Genomic DNA, 22,246 nt, shown 5'->3' on the forward strand with positions numbered 1-22,246 from the left:
ATTAGGCAGAAAATCTCACCTGCCATAGTTTTCAAAACAGCATAATTTCACTCTTCTCAATGCTTAATCTGTGGTATTACACAACCTTTGAGTATTTAGCTTTATCAATGACATGTACTTTAAAAATGTTTTAGAGATCCTACCAGTCTTTGAAAACATCCTTGTTCCTTGTTTCAGTTCCAGTTTTATGTATATATTCTGCCTTGCACCTGATTATTCCAACAATTGATGGATGGCCTTGGGAATCTAATTCTGGTATTGATAGTCTTTACTGATTGTCTCCCCTCGTAGCTGATTTCTTCATTATTGTGTAAATTTAGATCATGAGCTCATGTTTAGGTAAACAGGTGACCTTGTAAGACGCTTAGGTGTGAACGCTCGTAAGCTTCAGGAGAAAGTCAGCAAAATTTATTTGTGTCCCTCAAATGAGTTGCTCACGAGGACACCGTTTTCTACAAGTGTTGGTCCTATACTCCCTCTAGAGGAAGGGGACTCCGACAGGGCTGATTGGCGGCCCCCGGTCTGGGGCAGGGGCAGTGGGCAGCCTGTGGCCCGGGCTGGAGCCTCTTTGCATGTGTCCCTGGGACACATCTGCCTGCGAACTTCGGTCACCTGGCAGGAAGCTACGATGCCCAGACCTATGGTTAGCTGTGCAGCGAGGTGTACTGTGAGGACAGGTTCCACACACACTTCAAGTAAGAGGTCGGCCTGAGTGGGAAGGTGAGAGTTTGGGCAGCTGTGCAAACAAAGAAGGCGCCCTTTGGCCTGGGCCTAAATGCTTGTGACACCCCACTGGACCTGCCGTGCTCTGAGGGCCCTGCCCTGGGCCCCCTGCTCCCCTGCCCTTTGTTCAGTCACAGCAGAGATGGCCACACCCACTCCTGCAGTGAGGCCAGAGTTCCAACCACCCTCAGACCCGCCCCCTCTCTGCAGGTTACCATGGACTACAGAGGCTGCATCCTGAGGCCAGGGCGTTCCGAGAATTCCAAGGGCAGACATGATGACCTTAAATGATTCCTCTTGTGTCAGGTTTGGTAAACTTTAGGAGCTAGGAAATGGTCCACTTTACAGAAATGTTCAAATTTACTGGCATTTCATATATTCTCTGCTATAACAATGTCCTGATTCTTTCTGTATATTTTATACTTATGTTTTTGTTTTCCTTAATCAAAGTGTGTCTTTTCAATCTTTTCAAAGAAGATTCTTTGGACTTACTAAATCACCTCAATTTTATACGTTTTCTGTTGTATTAAGTTCTGCTCATATCTTTATTTATCTTTTTTCTATGTTCTCAGGGTTTATTGTTTTGATCTTCTGATGTCAATTAAAACACTTGGTTATTCATTTTAATAAATATTTTACTTATAATGATTTGAACTTTTGAAGATTCCAGCTTACTTGTAAGTTTCTAAGGGTCAGGTCCTCTCCATTGTTGCTGGCCTAAGGTTTAGTTCACCATATAGCAATGTATATATTGACCTATTTTCCCCTCGACTTTCTGTGATTCCCTACATCTCACCTTTCTTTGCAGACAAGCCATTTGAAATACCCTTAACTTATTTCACAGCCAATAAGTCATTGAAATAATGTGTATTTTTAGAGAAATCTTCTTATATAATTAGGCAGAAAATCTCACCTGCCATAGTTTTCAAAACAGCATAATTTCACTCTTCTCAATGCTTAATCTGTGGTATTACACAACCTTTGAGTATTTAGCTTTATCAATGACATGTACTTTAAAAATGTTTTAGAGATCCTACCAGTCTTTGAAAACATCCTTGTTCCTTGTTTCAGTTCCAGTTTTATGTATATATTCTGCCTTGCACCTGATTATTCCAACAATTGATGGATGGCCTTGGGAATCTAATTCTGGTATTGATAGTCTTTACTGATTGTCTCCCCTCTTAGCTGATTTCTTCATTATTGTGTAAATTTAGATCATGAGCTCATGTTTAGCTAAAGAGCTGACCTTGTAAGACGCTTAGGTGTGAACGCTCGTAAGCTTCCGCAGAAAGACGGCAAATATTTATTTGTGTCCCTCCAATGAGTTGCCCACGAGGACACCGTTTTCTACAAGTGTTGGTCCAATACTCCCTCTAGAGGAAGGGGACTCTGAAAGGGCTGATTGGCGGCCCCCGATCTGGGGCAGGGGCAGTGGGCAGCCTGTGGCCCGGGCAGGAGCCTCTTTGCATGTGTCCCTGGGACACATCTGCCTGCGAACTTCGGTCACCTGGCAGGAAGCTACAATGCCCAGACCTATGGTTAGCTGTGCAGCGAGGTGTACTGTGAGGACAGGTTCCACACACACTTCAAGTAAGAGGTCGGCCTGAGTGGGAAGGTGAGAGTTTGGGCAGCTGTGCAAACAAAGAAGGCGCCCTTTGGCCTGGGCCTAAATGCTTGTGACACCCCACTGGACCTGCCGTGCTCTGAGGGCCCTGCCCTGGGCCCCCTGCTCCCCTGCCCTTTGTTCAGTCACAGCAGAGATGGCCACACCCACTCCTTCAGTGAGGCCAGAGTTCCAACCACCGTCAGACCCGCCCCCTCTCCGCAGTTTACCATGGACTACAGAGGCTGCATCTTGAGGCCAGGGCGTTCCGAGAATGCCAAGGGCAGACATGATGACCTTAAATGATTTCCTCTTGTGTCAGGTTTGGTAAACTTTAGGAGCTAGGAAATGGTCCACTTTACAGAAATGTTCAAATTTACTGGCATTTCATATATTCTCTGCTATAACATTGTCCTGATTCTTTCTGTATATTCTATACTTATGTTTTTGTTTTCCTTAATCAAAGTGTGTCTTTTCAATCTTTTCAAAGAAGATTCTTTGGACTTACTAAATCACCTCAATTTTATCCGTTTTCTGTTGTATTAAGTTCTGCTCATATCTTTATTTATCTTTTTTCTATGTTCTCAGGGTTTATTGTTTTGATCTTCTGATGTCAATTAAAACACTTGGTTATTCATTTTAATAAATATTTTACTTATACAGATTTGAACTTTTGAAGATTCCAGCTTTCTTGTAAGTTTTTAAGGGTCAGGTCCTCTCCATTGTTGCTGGCCTAATGTTTAGTTCAACATATAGCAATGTATATATTGACCTATTTTCCCCTCGACTTTCTGTGATTCCCTACATCTCACATTTCTTTGCAGACAAGCCATTTGAAATACCCTTAACTTATTTCACAGCCAATAAGTCACTGAAATAATGTGTATTTTTAGAGAAATCTTCTTATATAATTAGGCAGAAAATCTCTCCTGCCATAGTTTTCAAAACAGCATAATTTCACTCTTCTCAATGCTTAATCTGTTGTATTACACAACCTTTGAGTATTTAGCTTTATCAATGACATGTACTTTAAAAATGTTTTAGAGATCCTACCAGTCTTTGAAAACATCCTTGTTCCTTGTTTCAGTTCCAGTTTTATGTATATATTCTGCCTTGCACCTGATTATTCCAACAATTGATGGATGGCCTTGGGAATCTAATTCTGGTATTGATACTCTTTACTGATTGTCTCCCCTCGTAGCTGATTTTTTCATTATTGTGTAAATTTAGATCATGATCTCATGTTTAGCTAAACAGCTGACCTTGTAAGACGCTTAGGTGTGTACGATCGCAAGCTTCAGGAGAAAGTCGGCAAGTTTTATTTGTGTCCCTCCAATGAGTTGCCCACGAGGACACCGTTTTCTACAAGTGTTGGTCCAATACTCCCTCTAGAGGCAGGGGACTCCGACACGGCTGTTTGGCGGCCCCCGATCTGGGGCAGGGGCAGTGGGCAGCCTGTGGCCCGGGCAGGATCCTCTTTGCATGTGTCCCTGGGACACATCTGCCTGCGAACTTCGGTCACCTGGCAGGAAGCTACGATGCCCAGACCTATGGTTAGCTGTGCAGCGAGGTGTACTGTGAGGACAGGTTCCACACACACTTCAAGTAAGAGGTCGGCCTGAGTGGAAAGGTGAGAGTTTGGGCAGCTGTGCAGACAAAGAAGGCGCCCTTTGGCCTGGGCCTAAATGCTTGTGACACCCCACTGGACCTGCCGTGCTCTGAGGGCCCTGCCCTGGGCCCCCTGCTCCCCTGCCCTTTGTTCAGTCACAGCAGAGATGGCCACACCCACTCCTTCAGTGAGGCCAGAGTTCCAACCACCCTCAGCCCCGACCCCTCTCCGCAGGTTACCATGGACTACAGAGGCTGCATCCTGAGGCCAGGGCGTTCCGAGAATGCCAAGGGCAGACATGATGACCTTAAATGATTTCCTCTTGTGTCAGGTTTGGTAAACTTTAGGATCTAGGAAATGGTCCACTTTACAGAAATGTTCAAATTTACTGGCATTTCATATATTCTCTGCTATAACATTGTCCTGATTCTTTCTGTATATTCTATACTTATATTTTTGTTTTCCTTAATCAAAGTGTGTCTTTTCAATCTTTTCAAAGAAGATTCTTTGGACTTACTAAATCACCTGAATTTTATACGTTTTCTGTTGTATTAAGTTCTGCTCATATCTTTATTTATCTTTTTTCTATGTTCTCAGGCTTTATTGTTTTGATCTTCTGATGTCAATTAAAACACTTGGTTATTCATTTTAATAAATATTTTACTTATAAAGATTTGAACTTTTGAAGATTCCAGCTTACTTGTAAGTTTCTAAGGGTCAGGTCCTCTCCATTGTTGCTGGCCTAAGGTTTAGTTCACCATATAGCAATGTATATATTGACCTATTTTCCCCTCGACTTTCTGTGATTCCCTACATCTCACCTTTCTTGGCAGACAAGCCATTTGAAATACCCTTAACTTATTTCACAGCCAATAAGTCATTGAAATAATGTGTATTTTTAGAGAAATCTTCTTATATAATTAGGCAGAAAATCTCACCTGCCATAGTTTTCAAAACAGCATAATTTCACTCTTCTCAATGCTTAATCTGTTGTATTACACAACCTTTGAGTATTTAGCTTTATCAATGACATGTACTTTAAAAATGTTTTAGAGATCCTACCAGTCTTTGAAAACATCCTTGTTCCTTGTTTCAGTTCCAGTTTTATGTATATATTCTGCCTTGCACCTGATTATTCCAACAATTGATGGATGGCCTTGGGAATCTAATTCTGGTATTGATAGTCTTTACTGATTGTCTCCCCTCGTAGCTGATTTCTTCATTATTGTGTAAATTTAGATCATGAGCTCATGTTTAGCTAAACAGCTGACCTTGTAAGACGCTTAGGTGTGAACGCTCGTAAGCTTCCGCAGAAAGACGGCAAAGATTTATTTGTGCCCCTCCAATGAGTTGCCCACGAGGACACCGTTTTCTACAAGTGTTGGTCCAATACTCCCTCTAGAGGAAGGGGACTCCGACAGGGCTGATTGGCGGCCCCCGATCTGGGGCAGGGGCAGTGGGCAGCCTCTGGCCCGGGCAGGAGCCTCTTTGCATGTGTCCCTGGGACACATCTGCCTGCAAACTTCGGTCACCTGGCAGGAAGCTACGATGCCCAGACCTATGGTTAGCTGTGCAGCGAGGTGTACTGTGAGGACAGGTTCCACACACACTTCAAGTAAGAGGTCGGCCTGAGTGGAAAGGTGAGAGTTTGGGCAGCTGTGCAGACAAAGAAGGCGCCCTTTGGCCTGGGCCTAAATGCTTGTGACACGCCACTGGACCTGCCGTTCTCTGAGGGCCCTGCACTGGACCCCCTGCTCCCCTGCCCTTTGTTCAGTCACAGCAGAGATGGCCACACCCACTCCTTCAGTGAGGGCAGAGTTCCAACCACCCTCAGCCCCGCCCCCTCTCCGCAGGTTACCATGGACTACAGAGGCTGCATCCTGAGGCCAGGGCGTTCCGAGAATGCCAAGGGCAGACATGATGACCTTAAATGATTTCCTCTTGTGTCAGGTTTGGTAAACTTTAGGAGCTAGGAAATGGTCCACTTTCAGAAATGTTCAAATTTACTGGCATTTCATATATTCTCTGCTATAACATTGTCCTGATTCTTTCTGTATATTCTTTACTTATGTTTTTGTTTTCCTTAATCAAAGTGTGTCTTTTCAATCTTTTCAAAGAAGATTCTTTGGACTTACTAAATCACCTCAATTTTATACGTTTTCTGTTGTATTAAGTTCTGCTCATACCTTTATTTATCTTTTTTCTATGTTCTCAGGGTTTATTGTTTTGATCTTCTGATGTCAATTAAAACACTTGGTTATTCATTTTAATAAATATTTTACTTATAGAGATTTGAACTTTTGAAGATTCCAGCTTACTTGTAAGTTTCTAAGGGTCAGGTCCTCTCCATTGTTGCTGGCCTAAGGTTTAGTTCACCATATAGCAATGTATATATTGACCTATTTTCCCCTCGACTTTCTGTGATTCCCTACATCTCACCTTTCTTTGCAGACAAGCCATTTGAAATACCCTTAAATTATTTCACAGCCAATAAGTCATTGAAATAATGTGTATTTTTAGAGAAATCTTCTTATATAATTAGGCAGAAAATCTCACCTGCCATAGTTTTCAAAATAGCATAATTTCACTCTTCTCAATGCTTAATCTGTTGTATTACACAACCTTTGAGTATTTAGCTTTATCAATGACATGTACTTTAAAAATGTTTTAGAGATCCTACCAGTCTTTAAAAACATCCTTTTTCCTTGTTTCAGTTCCAGTTTTATGTATATATTCTGCCTTGCACCTGATTATTCCAACAATTGATGGATGGCCTTGGGAATCTAATTCTGGTATTGATAGTCTTTACTGATTGTCTCCCCTCGTAGCTGATTTCTTCATTATTGTGTAAATTTAGATCATGAGCTCATGTTTAGCTAAACAGCTGACCTTGTAAGACGCTTAGGTGTGTACGCTCGCAAGCTTCAGGAGAAAGTCGGCAAAATTTATTTTTGTCCCTCCAATGAGTTGCCCACGAGGACACCGTTTTCTACAAGTGTTGGTCCAATACTACCTCTAGAGGCAGGGGACTACGACACGGCTGATTGGCGGCCCCCGATCTGGGGCAGGGGCAGTGGGCAGCCTGTGGCCCGGGCAGGATCTTCTTTGCATGTGTCCCTGGGACACATCTGCCTGCGAACTTCGGTCACCTGGCAGGAAGCTACGATGCCCAGACCTATGGTTAGCTGTGCAGCGAGGTGTACTGTGAGGACAGGTTCCACACACACTTCAAGTAAGAGGTCGGCCTGAGTGGAAAGGTGAGAGTTTGGGCTGCTGTGCAGACAAAGAAGGCGCCCTTTGGGCAGGGCCTAAATGCTTGTGACACCCCACTGGACCTGCCGTGCTCTGAGGGCCCTGCCCTGGGCCCCCTGCTCCCCGGCCCTTTGTTCAGTCACAGCAGAAATGGCCACACCCACTCCTTCAGTGAGGGCAGAGTTCCAACCAACCTCAGCTCCGCCCCCTCTCAGCAGGTTACCATGGACTACAGAGGCTGCATCCTGAGGCCAGGGCGTTCCGAGAATGCCAAGGGCAGACATGATGACCTTAAATGATTTCCTCTTGTGTCAGGTTTGGTAAACTTTAGGAGCTAGGAAATGGTCCACTTTACAGAAATGTTCAAATTTACTGGCATTTCTTATATTCTCTGCTATAACATTGTCCTGATTCTTTCTGTATATTCTTTACTTATGTTTTTGTTTTCCTTAATCAAAGTGTGTCTTTTCAATCTTTTCAAAGAAGATTCTTTGGACTTACTAAATCACCTGAATTTTATACGTTTTCTGTTGTATTAAGTTCTGCTCATATCTTTATTTATCTTTTTTCTATGTTCTCAGGGTTTATTGTTTTGATCTTCTGATGTCAATTAAAACACTTGGTTATTCATTTTAATAAATATTTTACTTATAAAGATTTGAACTTTTGAAGATTCCAGCTTACTTGTAAGGTTCTAAGGGTCAGGTCCTCTCCATTGTTGCTGGCCTAAGGTTTAGTTCACCATATAGCAATGTATATATTGACCTATTTTCCCCTCGACTTTCTGTGATTCCCTACATCTCACCTTTCTTGGCAGACAAGCCATTTGAAATACCCTTAACTTATTTCACAGCCAATAAGTCATTGAAATAATGTGTATTTTTAGAGAAATCTTCTTATATAATTAGGCAGAAAATCTCACTTGCCATAGTTTTCAAAACAGCATAATTTCACTCTTCTCAATGCTTAATCTGTTGTATTACACAACCTTTGAGTATTTAGCTTTATCAATGACATGAACTTTAAAAATGTTTTAGAGATCCTACCAGTCTTTGAAAACATCCTTGTTCCTTGTTTCAGTTCCAGTTTTATGTATATATTCTGCCTTGCACCTGATTATTCCAACAATTGATGGATGGCCTTGGGAATCTAATTCTGGTATTGATAGTCTTTACTGATTGTCTCCCCTCGTAGCTGATTTCTTCATTATTGTGTAAATTTAGATCATGAGCTCATGTTTAGCTAAACAGCTGACCTTGTAAGACGCTTAGCTGTGAACGCTCGTTAGCTTCCGCCGAAAGTCAGCAAAGATTAATTTGTGTCCCTCCAATGAGTTGCCCACGAGGACACCGTTTTCTACAAGTGTTGGTCCAATACTCCCTCTAGAGGCAGGGGACTCCGACAGGGCTGATTTGCGGCCCCCGATCTGGGGCAGGGGCAGTGGGCAGCCTGTGGCCCGGGCAGGAGCCTCTTTGCATGTGTCCCTGGGACACATCTGCCTGCGAACTTCGGTCACCTGGCAGGAAGCTACGATGCCCAGACCTATGGTTAGCTGTGCAGTGAGGTGTACTGTGAGGGCAGGTTCCACACACACTTCAAGTAAGAGGTCGGCCTGAGTGGAAAGGTGAGAGTTTGGGCAGCTGTGCAGACAAAGAAGGCGCCCTTTGGCCTGGGCCTAAATGCTTGTGACAGCCCACTGGACCTGCCGTGCTCTGAGGGCCCTGCCCTGGGCCCCCTGCTCCCCTGCCCTTTGTTCAGTCACAGCAGAGATGGCCACACCCACTCCTTCAGTGAGGGCAGAGTTCCAACCACCCTCAACCCGGCACCCTCTCCGCAGGTTACCATGGACTACAGAGGCTGCATCCTGAGGCCAGGGCGTTCCGACAATGCCAAGGGCAGACATGATGACCTTAAATGATTTCCTCTTGTGTCAGGTTTGGTAAACTTTAGGAGCTAGGAAATGGTCCACTTTACAGAAATGTTCAAATTTACTGGCATTTCATATATTCTCTGCTATAACATTGTCCTGATTCTTTCTGTATATTCTTTACTTATGTTTTTGTTTTCCTTAATCAAAGTGTGTCTTTTCAATCTTTTCAAAGAAGATTCTTTGGACTTACTAAATCACCTCAATTTTATACGTTTTCTGTTGTATTAAGTTCTGCTCATATCTTTATTTATCTTTTTTCTATGTTCTCAGGGTTTATTGTTTTGATCTTCTGATGTCAATTAAAACACTTGGTTATTCATTTTAATAAATATTTTACTTATAAAGATTTGAACTTTTGAAGATTCCAGCTTACTTGTAAGGTTCTAAGGGTCAGGTCCTCTCCATTGTTGCTGGCCTAAGGTTTAGTTCACCATATAGCAATGTATATATTGACCTATTTTCCCCTCGACTTTCTGTGATTCCCTACATCTCACCTTTCTTGGCAGACAAGCCATTTGAAATACCCTTAACTTATTTCACAGCCAATAAGTCATTGAAATAATGTGTATTTTTAGAGAAATCTTCTTATATAATTAGGCAGAAAATCACACCTGCCATAGTTTTCAAAACAGCATAATTTCACTCTTCTCAATGCTTAATCTGTTGTATTACACAACCTTTGAGTATTTAGCTTTATCAATGACATGTACTTTAAAAATGTTTTAGAGATCCTACCAGTCTTTGAAAACATCCTTGTTCCTTGTTTCAGTTCCAGTTTTATGTATATATTCTGCCTTGCACCTGATTATTCCAACAATTGATGGATGGCCTTGGGAATCTAATTCTGGTATTGATAGTCTTTACTGATTGTCTCCCCTCGTAGCTGATTTCTTCATTATTGTGTAAATTTAGATCATGAGCTCATGTTTAGCTAAACAGCTGACCTTGTAAGACGCTTAGGTGTGAACGCTCGTAAGCTTCCGCAGAAAGACGGCAAAGATTTATTTGTGTCCCTCCAATGAGTTGCCCACGAGGACACCGTTTTCTACAAGTGTTGGTCCAATACTCCCTCTAGAGGAAGGGGACTCCGACAGGGCTGATTGGCGGCCCCCGATCTGGGGCAGGGGCAGTGGGCAGCCTGTGGCCCGGGCAGAAGCCTCTTTGCATGTGTCCCTGGGACACATCTGCCTGCAAACTTCGGTCACCTGGCAGGAAGCTACGATGCCCAGACCTATGGTTAGCTGTGCAGCGAGGTGTACTGTGAGGACAGGTTCCACACACACTTCAAGTAAGAGGTCGGCCTGAGTGGAAAGGTGAGAGTTTGGGCAGCTGTGCAGACAAAGAAGGCGCCCTTTGGCCTGGGCCTAAATGCTTGTGACACGCCACTGGACCTGCCGTTCTCTGAGGGCCCTGCACTGGACCCCCTGCTCCCCTGCCCTTTGTTCAGTCACAGCAGAGATGGCCACACCCACTCCTTCAGTGAGGGCAGAGTTCCAACCACCCTCAGCCCCGCCCCCTCTCCGCAGGTTACCATGGACTACAGAGGCTGCATCCTGAGGCCAGGGCGTTCCGAGAATGCCAAGGGCAGACATGATGACCTTAAATGATTTCCTCTTGTGTCAGGTTTGGTAAACTTTAGGAGCTAGGAAATGGTCCACTTACAGAAATGTTCAAATTTACTGGCATTTCATATATTCTCTGCTCTAACATTGTCCTGACTCTTTCTGTATATTCTTTACTTATGTTTTTGTTTTCCTTAATCAAAGTGTGTCTTTTCAATCTTTTCAAAGAAGATTCTTTGGACTTACTAAATCACCTCAATTTTATACGTTTTCTGTTGTATTAAGTTCTGCTCATACCTTTATTTATCTTTTTTCTATGTTCTCAGGGTTTATTTTTTTGATCTTCTGATGTCAATTAAAACACTTGGTTATTCATTTTAATAAATATTTTACTTATAGAGATTTGAACTTTTGAAGATTCCAGCTTACTTGTAAGTTTCTAAGGGTCAGGTCCTCTCCATTGTTGCTGGCCTAAGGTTTAGTTCACCATATAGCAATGTATATATTGACCTATTTTCCTCTCGACTTTCTGTGATTCCCTACATCTCACCTTTCTTTGCAGACAAGCCATTTGAAATACCCTTAAATTATTTCACAGCCAATAAGTCATTGAAATAATGTGTATTTTTAGAGAAATCTTCTTATATAATTAGGCAGAAAATCTCACCTGCCGTAGTTTTCAAAATAGCATAATTTCACTCTTCTCAATGCTTAATCTGTTGTATTACACAACCTTTGAGTATTTAGCTTTATCAATGACATGTACTTTAAAAATGTTTTAGAGATCCTACCAGTCTTTGAAAACATCCTTGTTCCTTGTTTCAGTTCCAGTTTTATGTATATATTCTGCCTTGCACCTGATTATTCCAACAATTGATGGATGGCCTTGGGAATCTAATTCTGGTATTGATACTCTTTACTGATTGTCTCCCCTCGTAGCTGATTTTTTCATTATTGTGTAAATTTAGATCATGAGCTCATGTTTAGCTAAACAGCTGACCTTGTAAGACGCTTAGGTGTGTACGCTCGCAAGCTTCAGGAGAAAGTCGGCAAAATTTATTTTTGTCCCTCCAATGAGTTTCCCACGAGGACACCGTTTTCTACAAGTGTTGGTCCAATACTACCTCTAGAGGCAGGGGACTACGACACGGCTGATTGGCGGCCCCCGATCTGGGGCAGGGGCAGTGGGCAGCCTGTGGCCCGGGCAGGATCTTCTTTGCATGTGTCCCTGGGACACATCTGCCTGCGAACTTCGGTCACCTGGCAGGAAGCTACGATGCCCAGACCTATGGTTAGCTGTGCAGCGAGGTGTACTGTGAGGACAGGTTCCACACTCACTTCAAGTAAGAGGTCGGCCTGAGTGGAAAGGTGAGAGTTTGGGCAGCTGTGCAGACAAAGAAGTCGCCCTTTGGCCTGGGCGTAAATGCTTGTGACAACTCACTGTACCTGCCGTGCTCTGAGGGCCCTGCCCTGGGCCCCCTGCTCCCCTGCCCTTTGTTCAGTCACAGCAGAGATGGCCACACCCACTCCTTCAGTGAGGCCAGTGTTCCAACCACCCTCAGCCCCGACCCCTCTCCGCAGGTTACCATGGACTACAGAGGCTGCATCCTGAGGCCAGGGCGTTCCGAGAATGCCAAGGGCAGACATGATGACCTTAAATGATTTCCTCTTGTGTCAGGTTTGGTAAACTTTAGGATCTAGGAAATGGTCCACTTTACAGAAATGTTCAAATTTACTGGCATTTCATATATTCTCTGCTATAACATTGTCCTGATTCTTTCTGTATATTCTATACTTATGTTTTTGTTTTCCTTAATCAAAGTGTGTCTTTTCAATCTTTTCAAAGAAGATTCTTTGGACTTACTAAATCACCTGAATTTTATACGTTTTCTGTTGTATTAAGTTCTGCTCATATCTTTATTTATCTTTTTTCTATGTTCTCAGGGTTTATTGTTTTGATCTTCTGATGTCAATTAAAACACTTGGTTATTCATTTTAATAAATATTTTACTTATAAAGATTTGAACTTTTGAAGATTCCAGCTTACTTGTAAGGTTCTAAGGGTCAGGTCCTCTCCATTGTTGCTGGCCTAAGGTTTAGTTCACCATATAGCAATGTATATATTGACCTATTTTCCCCTCGACTTTCTGTGATTCCCTACATCTCACCTTTCTTTGCAGACAAGCCATTTGAAATACCCTTAACTTATTTCACAGCCAATAAGTCATTGAAATAATGTGTATTTTTAGAGAAATCTTCTTATATAATTGGGCAGAAAATCTCACTTGCCATAGTTTTCAAAACAGCATAATTTCACTCTTCTCAATGCTTAATCTGTTGTATTACACAACCTTTGAGTATTTAGCTTTATCAATGACATGAACTTTAAAAATGTTTTAGAGATCCTACCAGTCTTTGAAAACATCCTTGTTCCTTGTTTCAGTTCCAGTTTTATGTATATATTCTGCCTTGCACCTGATTATTCCAACAATTGCTGGATGGCCTTGGGAATCTAATTCTGGTATTGATAGCCTTTACTGATTGTCTCCCCTCGTAGCTGATTTCTTCATTATTGTGTAAATTTAGATCATGAGCTCATGTTTAGCTAAACAGCTGACCTTGTAAGACGCTTAGCTGTGAACGCTCGTTAGCTTCCGCCGAAAGTCAGCAAAGATTAATTTGTGTCCCTCCAATGAGTTGCCCACGAGGACACCGTTTTCTACAAGTGTTGGTCCAATACTCCCTCTAGAGGCAGGGGACTCCGACAGGGCTGATTTGCGGCCCCCGATCTGGGGCAGGGGCAGTGGGCAGCCTGTGGCCCGGGCAGGAGCCTCTTTGCATGTGTCCCTGGGACACATCTGCCTGCGAACTTCGGTCACCTGGCAGGAAGCTACGATGCCCAGACCTATGGTTAGCTGTGCAGTGAGGTGTACTGTGAGGGCAGGTTCCACACACACTTCAAGTAAGAGGTCGGCCTGAGTGGAAAGGTGAGAGTTTGGGCAGCTGTGCAGACAAAGAAGGCGCCCTTTGGCCTGGGCCTAAATGCTTGTGACAGCCCACTGGACCTGCCGTGCTCTGAGGGCCCTGCCCTGGGCCCCCTGATCCCCTGCCCTTTGTTCAGTCACAGCAGAGATGGCCACACCCACTCCTTCAGTGAGGGCAGAGTTCCAACCACCCTCAACCCGGCACCCTCTCCGCAGGTTACCATGGACTACAGAGGCTGCATCCTGAGGCCAGGGCGTTCCGAGAATGCCAAGGGCAGACATGATGACCTTAAATGATTTCCTCTTGTGTCAGGTTTGGTAAACTTTAGGAGCTAGGAAATGGTCCACTTTACAGAAATGTTCAAATTTACTGGCATTTCATATATTCTCTGCTATAACATTGTCCTGATTCTTTCTGTATATTCTTTACTTATGTTTTTGTTTTCCTTAATCAAAGTGTGTCTTTTCAATCTTTTCAAAGAAGATTCTTTGGACTTACTAAATCACCTCAATTTTATACGTTTTCTGTTGTATTAAGTTCTGCTCATATCTTTATTTATCTTTTTTCTATGTTCTCAGGGTTTATTGTTTTGATCTTCTGATGTCAATTAAAACACTTGGTTATTCATTTTAATAAATATTTTACTTATAAAGATTTGAACTTTTGAAGATTCCAGCTTACTTGTAAGGTTCTAAGGGTCAGGTCCTCTCCATTGTTGCTGGCCTAAGGTTTAGTTCACCATATAGCAATGTATATATTGACCTATTTTCCCCTCGACTTTCTGTGATTCCCTACATCTCACCTTTCTTGGCAGACAAGCCATTTGAAATACCCTTAACTTATTTCACAGCCAATAAGTCATTGAAATAATGTGTATTTTTAGAGAAATCTTCTTATATAATTAGGCAGAAAATCTCACCTGCCATAGTTTTCAAAACAGCATAATTTCACTCTTCTCAATGCTTAATCTGTTGTATTACACAACCTTTGAGTATTTAGCTTTATCAATGACATGTACTTTAAAAATGTTTTAGAGATCCTACCAGTCTTTGAAAACATCCTTGTTCCTTGTTTCAGTTCCAGTTTTATGTATATATTCTGCCTTGAACCTGATTATTCCAACAATTGATGGATGGCCTTGGGAATCTAATTCTGGTATTGATAGTCTTTACTGATTGTCTCCCCTCGTAGCTGATTTCTTCATTATTGTGTAAATTTAGATCATGAGCTCATGTTTAGCTAAACAGCTGACCTTGTAAGACGCTTAGGTGTGAACACTCGTAAGCTTCAGGAGAAAGTCAGCAAAATTTATTTGTGTCCCTCCAATGAGTTGCCCATGAGGACACCGTTTTCTACAAGTGTTGGTCCAATACTCCCTCTAGAGGAAGGGGACTCCGAAAGGGCTGATTGGCGGCCCCCGATATGGGGCAGGGGCAGTGGGCAGCCTGTGGCCCAGACTGGAGCCTCTTTTCATGTGTCCCTGGGACACATCTGCCTGCGAACTTCGGTCACCTGGCAGGAAGCTACGATGCCCAGACCTATGGTTAGCTGTGCAGCGAGGTGTACTGTGAGGACAGGTTCCACACACACTTCAAGTAAGAGGTCGGCCTGAGTGGAAAGTTGAGAGTTTGGGCAGCTGTGCAGACAAAGAAGGCGCCCTTTGGCCTGGGCCTAAATGCTTGTGACACCCCACTGGACCTGCCGTGCTCTGAGGGCCCTGCCCTGGGCCCCCTGCTCCCCTGCCCTTTGTTCAGTCACAGCAGAAATGGCCACACCCACTCCTTCAGTGAGTGCAGAGTTCCAACCAACCTCAGCTCCGCCCCCTCTCTGCAGGTTACCATGGACTACAGAGGCTGCATCCTGAGGCCAGGGCGTTCCGAGAATGCCAAGGGCAGACATGATGACCTTAAATGATTTCCTCTTGTGTCAGGTTTGGTAAACTTTAGGAGCTAGGAAATGGTCCACTTTACAGAAATTTTCAAATTTACTGGCATTTCATATATTCTCTGCTATAACATTGTCCTGATTCTTTCTGTATATTCTTTACTTATGTTTTTGTTTTCCTTAATCAAAGTGTGTCTTTTCAATCTTTTCAAAGAAGATTCTTTGGACTTACTAAATCACCTCAATTTTATCCGTTTTCGGTTGTATTAAGTTCTGCTCATATCTTTATTTATCTTTTTTCTATGTTCTCAGGGTTTATTGTTTTGATCTTCTGATGTCAATTAAAACACTTGGTTATTCATTTTAATTAATATTTTACTTATAAAGCTTTGAACTTTTGAAGATTCCAGCTTTCTTGTAAGTTTCTAAGGGTCTGGTCCTCTCCATTGTTGCTGGCCTAAGGTTTAGTTCACCATATAGCAATGTATATATTGACCTATTTTCCCCTCGACTTTCGGTGATTCCCTACATCTCACCTTTCTTTGCAGACAAGCCATTTGAAATACCCTTAACTTATTTCACAGCCAATAAGTCATTGAAATAATGTGTATTTTTAGAGAAATCTTCTTATATAATTAGGCAGAAAATCTCACCTGCCATAGTTTTCAAAATAGCATAATTTCACTCTTCTCAATGCTTAATCTGTTGTATTACACAACCTTTGAGTATTTAGCTTTATCAATGACATGTACTTTAAAAATGTTTTAGAGATCCTACCAGTCTTTGAAAACATCCTTGTTCCTTGTTTCAGTTCCAGTTTTATGTATATATTCTGCCTTGCACCTGATTATTCCAACAATTGATGGATGGCCTTGGGAATCTAATTCTGGTATTGATACTCTTTACTGATTGTCTCCCCTCGTAGCTGATTTTTTCATTATTGTGTAAATTTAGATCATGAGCTCATGTTTAGCTAAACAGCTGACCTTGTAAGACGCTTAGGTGTGTACGCTCGCAAGCTTCAGGAGAAAGTCGGCAAAATTTATTTTTGTCCCTCCAATGAGTTGCCCACGAGGACACCGTTTTCTACAAGTGTTGGTCCAATACTACCTCTAGAGGCAGGGGACTACGACACGGCTGATTGGCGGCCCCCGATCTGGGGCAGGGGCAGTGGGCAGCCTGTGGCCCGGGCAGGATCTTCTTTGCATGTGTCCCTGGGACACATCTGCCTGCGAACTTCGGTCACCTGGCAGGAAGCTACGATGCCCAGACCTATGGTTAGCTGTGCAGCGAGGTGTACTGTGAGGACAGGTTCCACACACACTTCAAGTAAGAGGTCGGCCTGAGTGGAAAGGTGAGAGTTTGGGCAGCTGTGCAGACAAAGAAGTCGCCCTTTGGCCTGGGCGTAAATGCTTGTGACAACTCACTGTACCTGCCGTGCTCTGAGGGCCCTGCCCTGGGCCCCCTGCTCCCCTGCCCTTTGTTCAGTCACAGCAGAGATGGCCACACCCACTCCTTCAGTGAGGCCAGTGTTCCAACCACCCTCAGCCCCGACCCCTCTCCGCAGGTTACCATGGACTACAGAGGCTGCATCCTGAGGCCAGGGCGTTCCGAGAATGCCAAGGGCAGACATGATGACCTTAAATGATTTCCTCTTGTGTCAGGTTTGGTAAACTTTAGGATCTAGGAAATGGTCCACTTTACAGAAATGTTCAAATTTACTGGCATTTCATATATTCTCTGCTATAACATTGTCCTGATTCTTTCTGTATATTCTATACTTATGTTTTTGTTTTCCTTAATCAAAGTGTGTCTTTTCAATCTTTTCAAAGAAGATTCTTTGGACTTACTAAATCACCTGAATTTTATACGTTTTCTGTTGTATTAAGTTCTGCTCATATCTTTATTTATCTTTTTTCTATGTTCTCAGGGTTTATTGTTTTGATCTTCTGATGTCAATTAAAACACTTGGTTATTCATTTTAATAAATATTTTACTTATAAAGATTTGAACTTTTGAAGATTCCAGCTTACTTGTAAGGTTCTAAGGGTCAGGTCCTCTCCATTGTTGCTGGCCTAAGGTTTAGTTCACCATATAGCAATGTATATATTGACCTATTTTCCCCTCGACTTTCTGTGATTCCCTACATCTCACCTTTCTTTGCAGACAAGCCATTTGAAATACCCTTAACTTATTTCACAGCCAATAAGTCATTGAAATAATGTGTATTTTTAGAGAAATCTTCTTATATAATTGGGCAGAAAATCTCACTTGCCATAGTTTTCAAAACAGCATAATTTCACTCTTCTCAATGCTTAATCTGTTGTATTACACAACCTTTGAGTATTTAGCTTTATCAATGACATGAACTTTAAAAATGTTTTAGAGATCCTACCAGTCTTTGAAAACATCCTTGTTCCTTGTTTCAGTTCCAGTTTTATGTATATATTCTGCCTTGCACCTGATTATTCCAACAATTGATGGATGGCCTTGGGAATCTAATTCTGGTATTGATAGCCTTTACTGATTGTCTCCCCTCGTAGCTGATTTCTTCATTATTGTGTAAATTTAGATCATGAGCTCATGTTTAGCTAAACAGCTGACCTTGTAAGACGCTTAGCTGTGAACGCTCGTTAGCTTCCGCCGAAAGTCAGCAAAGATTAATTTGTGTCCCTCCAATGAGTTGCCCACGAGGACACCGTTTTCTACAAGTGTTGGTCCAATACTCCCTCTAGAGGCAGGGGACTCCGACAGGGCTGATTTGCGGCCCCCGATCTGGGGCAGGGGCAGTGGGCAGCCTGTGGCCCGGGCAGGAGCCTCTTTGCATGTGTCCCTGGGACACATCTGCCTGCGAACTTCGGTCACCTGGCAGGAAGCTACGATGCCCAGACCTATGGTTAGCTGTGCAGTGAGGTGTACTGTGAGGGCAGGTTCCACACACACTTCAAGTAAGAGGTCGGCCTGAGTGGAAAGGTGAGAGTTTGGGCAGCTGTGCAGACAAAGAAGGCGCCCTTTGGCCTGGGCCTAAATGCTTGTGACAGCCCACTGGACCTGCCGTGCTCTGAGGGCCCTGCCCTGGGCCCCCTGCTCCCCTGCCCTTTGTTCAGTCACAGCAGAGATGGCCACACCCACTCCTTCAGTGAGGGCAGAGTTCCAACCACCCTCAACCCGGCACCCTCTCCGCAGGTTACCATGGACTACAGAGGCTGCATCCTGAGGCCAGGGCGTTCCGAGAATGCCAAGGGCAGACATGATGACCTTAAATGATTTCCTCTTGTGTCAGGTTTGGTAAACTTTAGGAGCTAGGAAATGGTCCACTTTACAGAAATGTTCAAATTTACTGGCATTTCATATATTCTCTGCTATAACATTGTCCTGATTCTTTCTGTATATTCTTTACTTATGTTTTTGTTTTCCTTAATCAAAGTGTGTCTTTTCAATCTTTTCAAAGAAGATTCTTTGGACTTACTAAATCACCTCAATTTTATACGTTTTCTGTTGTATTAAGTTCTGCTCATATCTTTATTTATCTTTTTTCTATGTTCTCAGGGTTTATTGTTTTGATCTTCTGATGTCAATTAAAACACTTGGTTATTCATTTTAATAAATATTTTACTTATAAAGATTTGAACTTTTGAAGATTCCAGCTTACTTGTAAGGTTCTAAGGGTCAGGTCCTCTCCATTGTTGCTGGCCTAAGGTTTAGTTCACCATATAGCAATGTATATATTGACCTATTTTCCACTCGACTTTCTGTGATTCCCTACATCTCACCTTTCTTGGCAGACAAGCCATTTGAAATACCCTTAACTTATTTCACAGCCAATAAGTCATTGAAATAATGTGTATTTTTAGAGAAATCTTCTTATATAATTAGGCAGAAAATCTCACCTGCCATAGTTTTCAAAACAGCATAATTTCACTCTTCTCAATGCTTAATCTGTTGTATTACACAACCTTTGAGTATTTAGCTTTATCAATGACATGTACTTTAAAAATGTTTTAGAGATCCTACCAGTCTTTGAAAACATCCTTGTTCCTTGTTTCAGTTCCAGTTTTATGTATATATTCTGCCTTGCACCTGATTATTCCAACAATTGATGGATGGCCTTGGGAATCTAATTCTGGTATTGATAGTCTTTACTGATTGTCTCCCCTCGTAGCTGATTTCTTCATTATTGTGTAAATTTAGATCATGAGCTCATGTTTAGCTAAACAGCTGACCTTGTAAGACGCTTAGGTGTGAACGCTCGTAAGCTTCCGGAGAAAGACGGCAAAGATTTATTTGTGTCCCTCCAATGAGTTGCCCACGAGGACACCGTTTTCTACAAGTGTTGTTCCAATACTCCCTCTAGAGGAAGGGGACTCCGACAGGGCTGATTGGCGGCCCCCGATCTGGGGCAGGGGCAGTGGGCAGCCTGTGGCCCGGGCAGGAGCCTCTTTGCATGTGTCCCTGGGACACATCTGCCTGCAAACTTCGGTCACCTGGCAGGAAGCTACGATGCCCAGACCTATGGTTAGCTGTGCAGCGAGGTGTACTGTGAGGACAGGTTCCACACACACTTCAAGTAAGAGGTCGGCCTGAGTGGAAAGGTGAGAGTTTGGGCAGCTGTGCAGACAAAGAAGGCGCCCTTTGGCCTGGGCCTAAATGCTTGTGACACGCCACTGGACCTGCCGTTCTCTGAGGGCCCTGCACTGGACCCCCTGCTCCCCTGCCCTTTGTTCAGTCACAGCAGAGATGGCCACACCCACTCCTTCAGTGAGGGCAGAGTTCCAACCACCCTCAGCCACGCCCCCTCTCCGCAGGTTACCATGGACTACAGAGGCTGCATCCTGAGGCCAGGGCGTTCCGAGAATGCCAAGGGCAGACATGATGACCTTAAATGATTTCCTCTTGTGTAAGGTTTGGTAAACTTTAGGATCTAGGAAATGGTCCACTTTACAGAAATGTTCAAATTTACTGGCATTTCATATATTCTCTGCTATAACATTGTCCTGATTCTTTCTGTATATTCTATACTTATGTTTTTTGTTTTCCTTAATCAAAGTGTGTCTTTTCAATCTTTTCAAAGAAGATTCTTTGGACTTACTAAATCACCTGAATTTTATACGTTTTCTGTTGTATTAAGTTCTGCTCATATCTTTATTTATCTTTTTTCTATGTTCTCAGGGTTTATTGTTTTGATCTTCTGATGTCAATTAAAACACTTGGTTATTCATTTTAATAAATATTTTACTTATAAAGATTTGAACTTTTGAAGATTCCAGCTTACTTGTAAGTTTCTAAGGGTCAGGTCCTCTCCATTGTTGCTGGCCTAAGGTTTAGTTCACCATATAGCAATGTATATATTGACCTATTTTCCCCTCGACTTTCTGTGATTCCCTACATCTCACCTTTCTTTGCAGACAAGCCATTTGAAGTACCCTTAACTTATTTCACAGCCAATAAGTCATTGAAATAATGTGTATTTTTAGAGAAATCTTCTTATATAATTAGGCAGAAAATCTCACCTGCCATAGTTTTCAAAATAGCATAATTTCACTCTTCTCAATGCTTAATCTGTTGTATTACACAACCTTTGAGTATTTAGCTTTATCAATGACATGAACTTTAAAAATGTTTTAGAGATCCTACCAGTCTTTAAAAACATCCTTGTTCCTTGTTTCAGTTCCAGTTTTATGTATATATTCTGCCTTGAACCTGATTATTCCAACAATTGATGGATGGCCTTGGGAATCTAATTCTGGTATTGATAGTCTTTACTGATTGTCTCCCCTCGTAGCTGATTTCTTCATTATTGTGTAAATTTAGATCATGAGCTCATGTTTAGCTAAACAGCTGACCTTGTAAGACGCTTAGGTGTGAACACTCGTAAGCTTCAGGAGAAAGTCAGCAAAATTTATTTGTGTCCCTCCAATGAGTTGCCCATGAGGACACCGTTTTCTACAAGTGTTGGTCCAATACTCCCTCTAGAGGAAGGGGACTCCGAAAGGGCTGATTGGCGGCCCCCGATATGGGGCAGGGGCAGTGGGCAGCCTGTGGCCCAGACTGGAGCCTCCTTTCATGTGTCCCTGGGACACATCTGCCTGCGAACTTCGGTCACCTGGCAGGAAGCTACGATGCCCAGACCTATGGTTAGCTGTGCAGCGAGGTGTACTGTGAGGACAGGTTCCACACACACTTCAAGTAAGAGGTCGGCCTGAGTGGAAAGGTGAGAGTTTGGGCAGCTGTGCAGACAAAGAAGGCGCCCTTTGGCCTGGGCCTAAATGCTTGTGACACCCCACTGGACCTGCCGTGCTCTGAGGGCCCTGCCCTGGGCCCCCTGCTCCCCTGCCCTTTGTTCAGTCACAGCAGAAATGGCCACACCCACTCCTTCAGTGAGTGCAGAGTTCCAACCAACCTCAGCTCCGCCCCCTCTCTGCAGGTTACCATGGACTACAGAGGCTGCATCCTGAGGCCAGGGCGTTCCGAGAATGCCAAGGGCAGACATGATGACCTTAAATGATTTCCTCTTGTGTCAGGTTTGGTAAACTTTAGGAGCTAGGAAATGGTCCACTTTACAGAAATTTTCAAATTTACTGGCATTTCATATATTCTCTGCTATAACATTGTCCTGATTCTTTCTCTATATTCTTTACTTATGTTTTTGTTTTCCTTAATCAAAGTGTGTCTTTTCAATCTTTTCAAAGAAGATTCTT

This window comes from Mesoplodon mirus, assembly GCF_964341445.2.
Source record: "Mesoplodon mirus genome assembly, chromosome: 1".
NCBI classification, from domain to species: Eukaryota; Metazoa; Chordata; class Mammalia; order Artiodactyla; family Ziphiidae; genus Mesoplodon; species Mesoplodon mirus.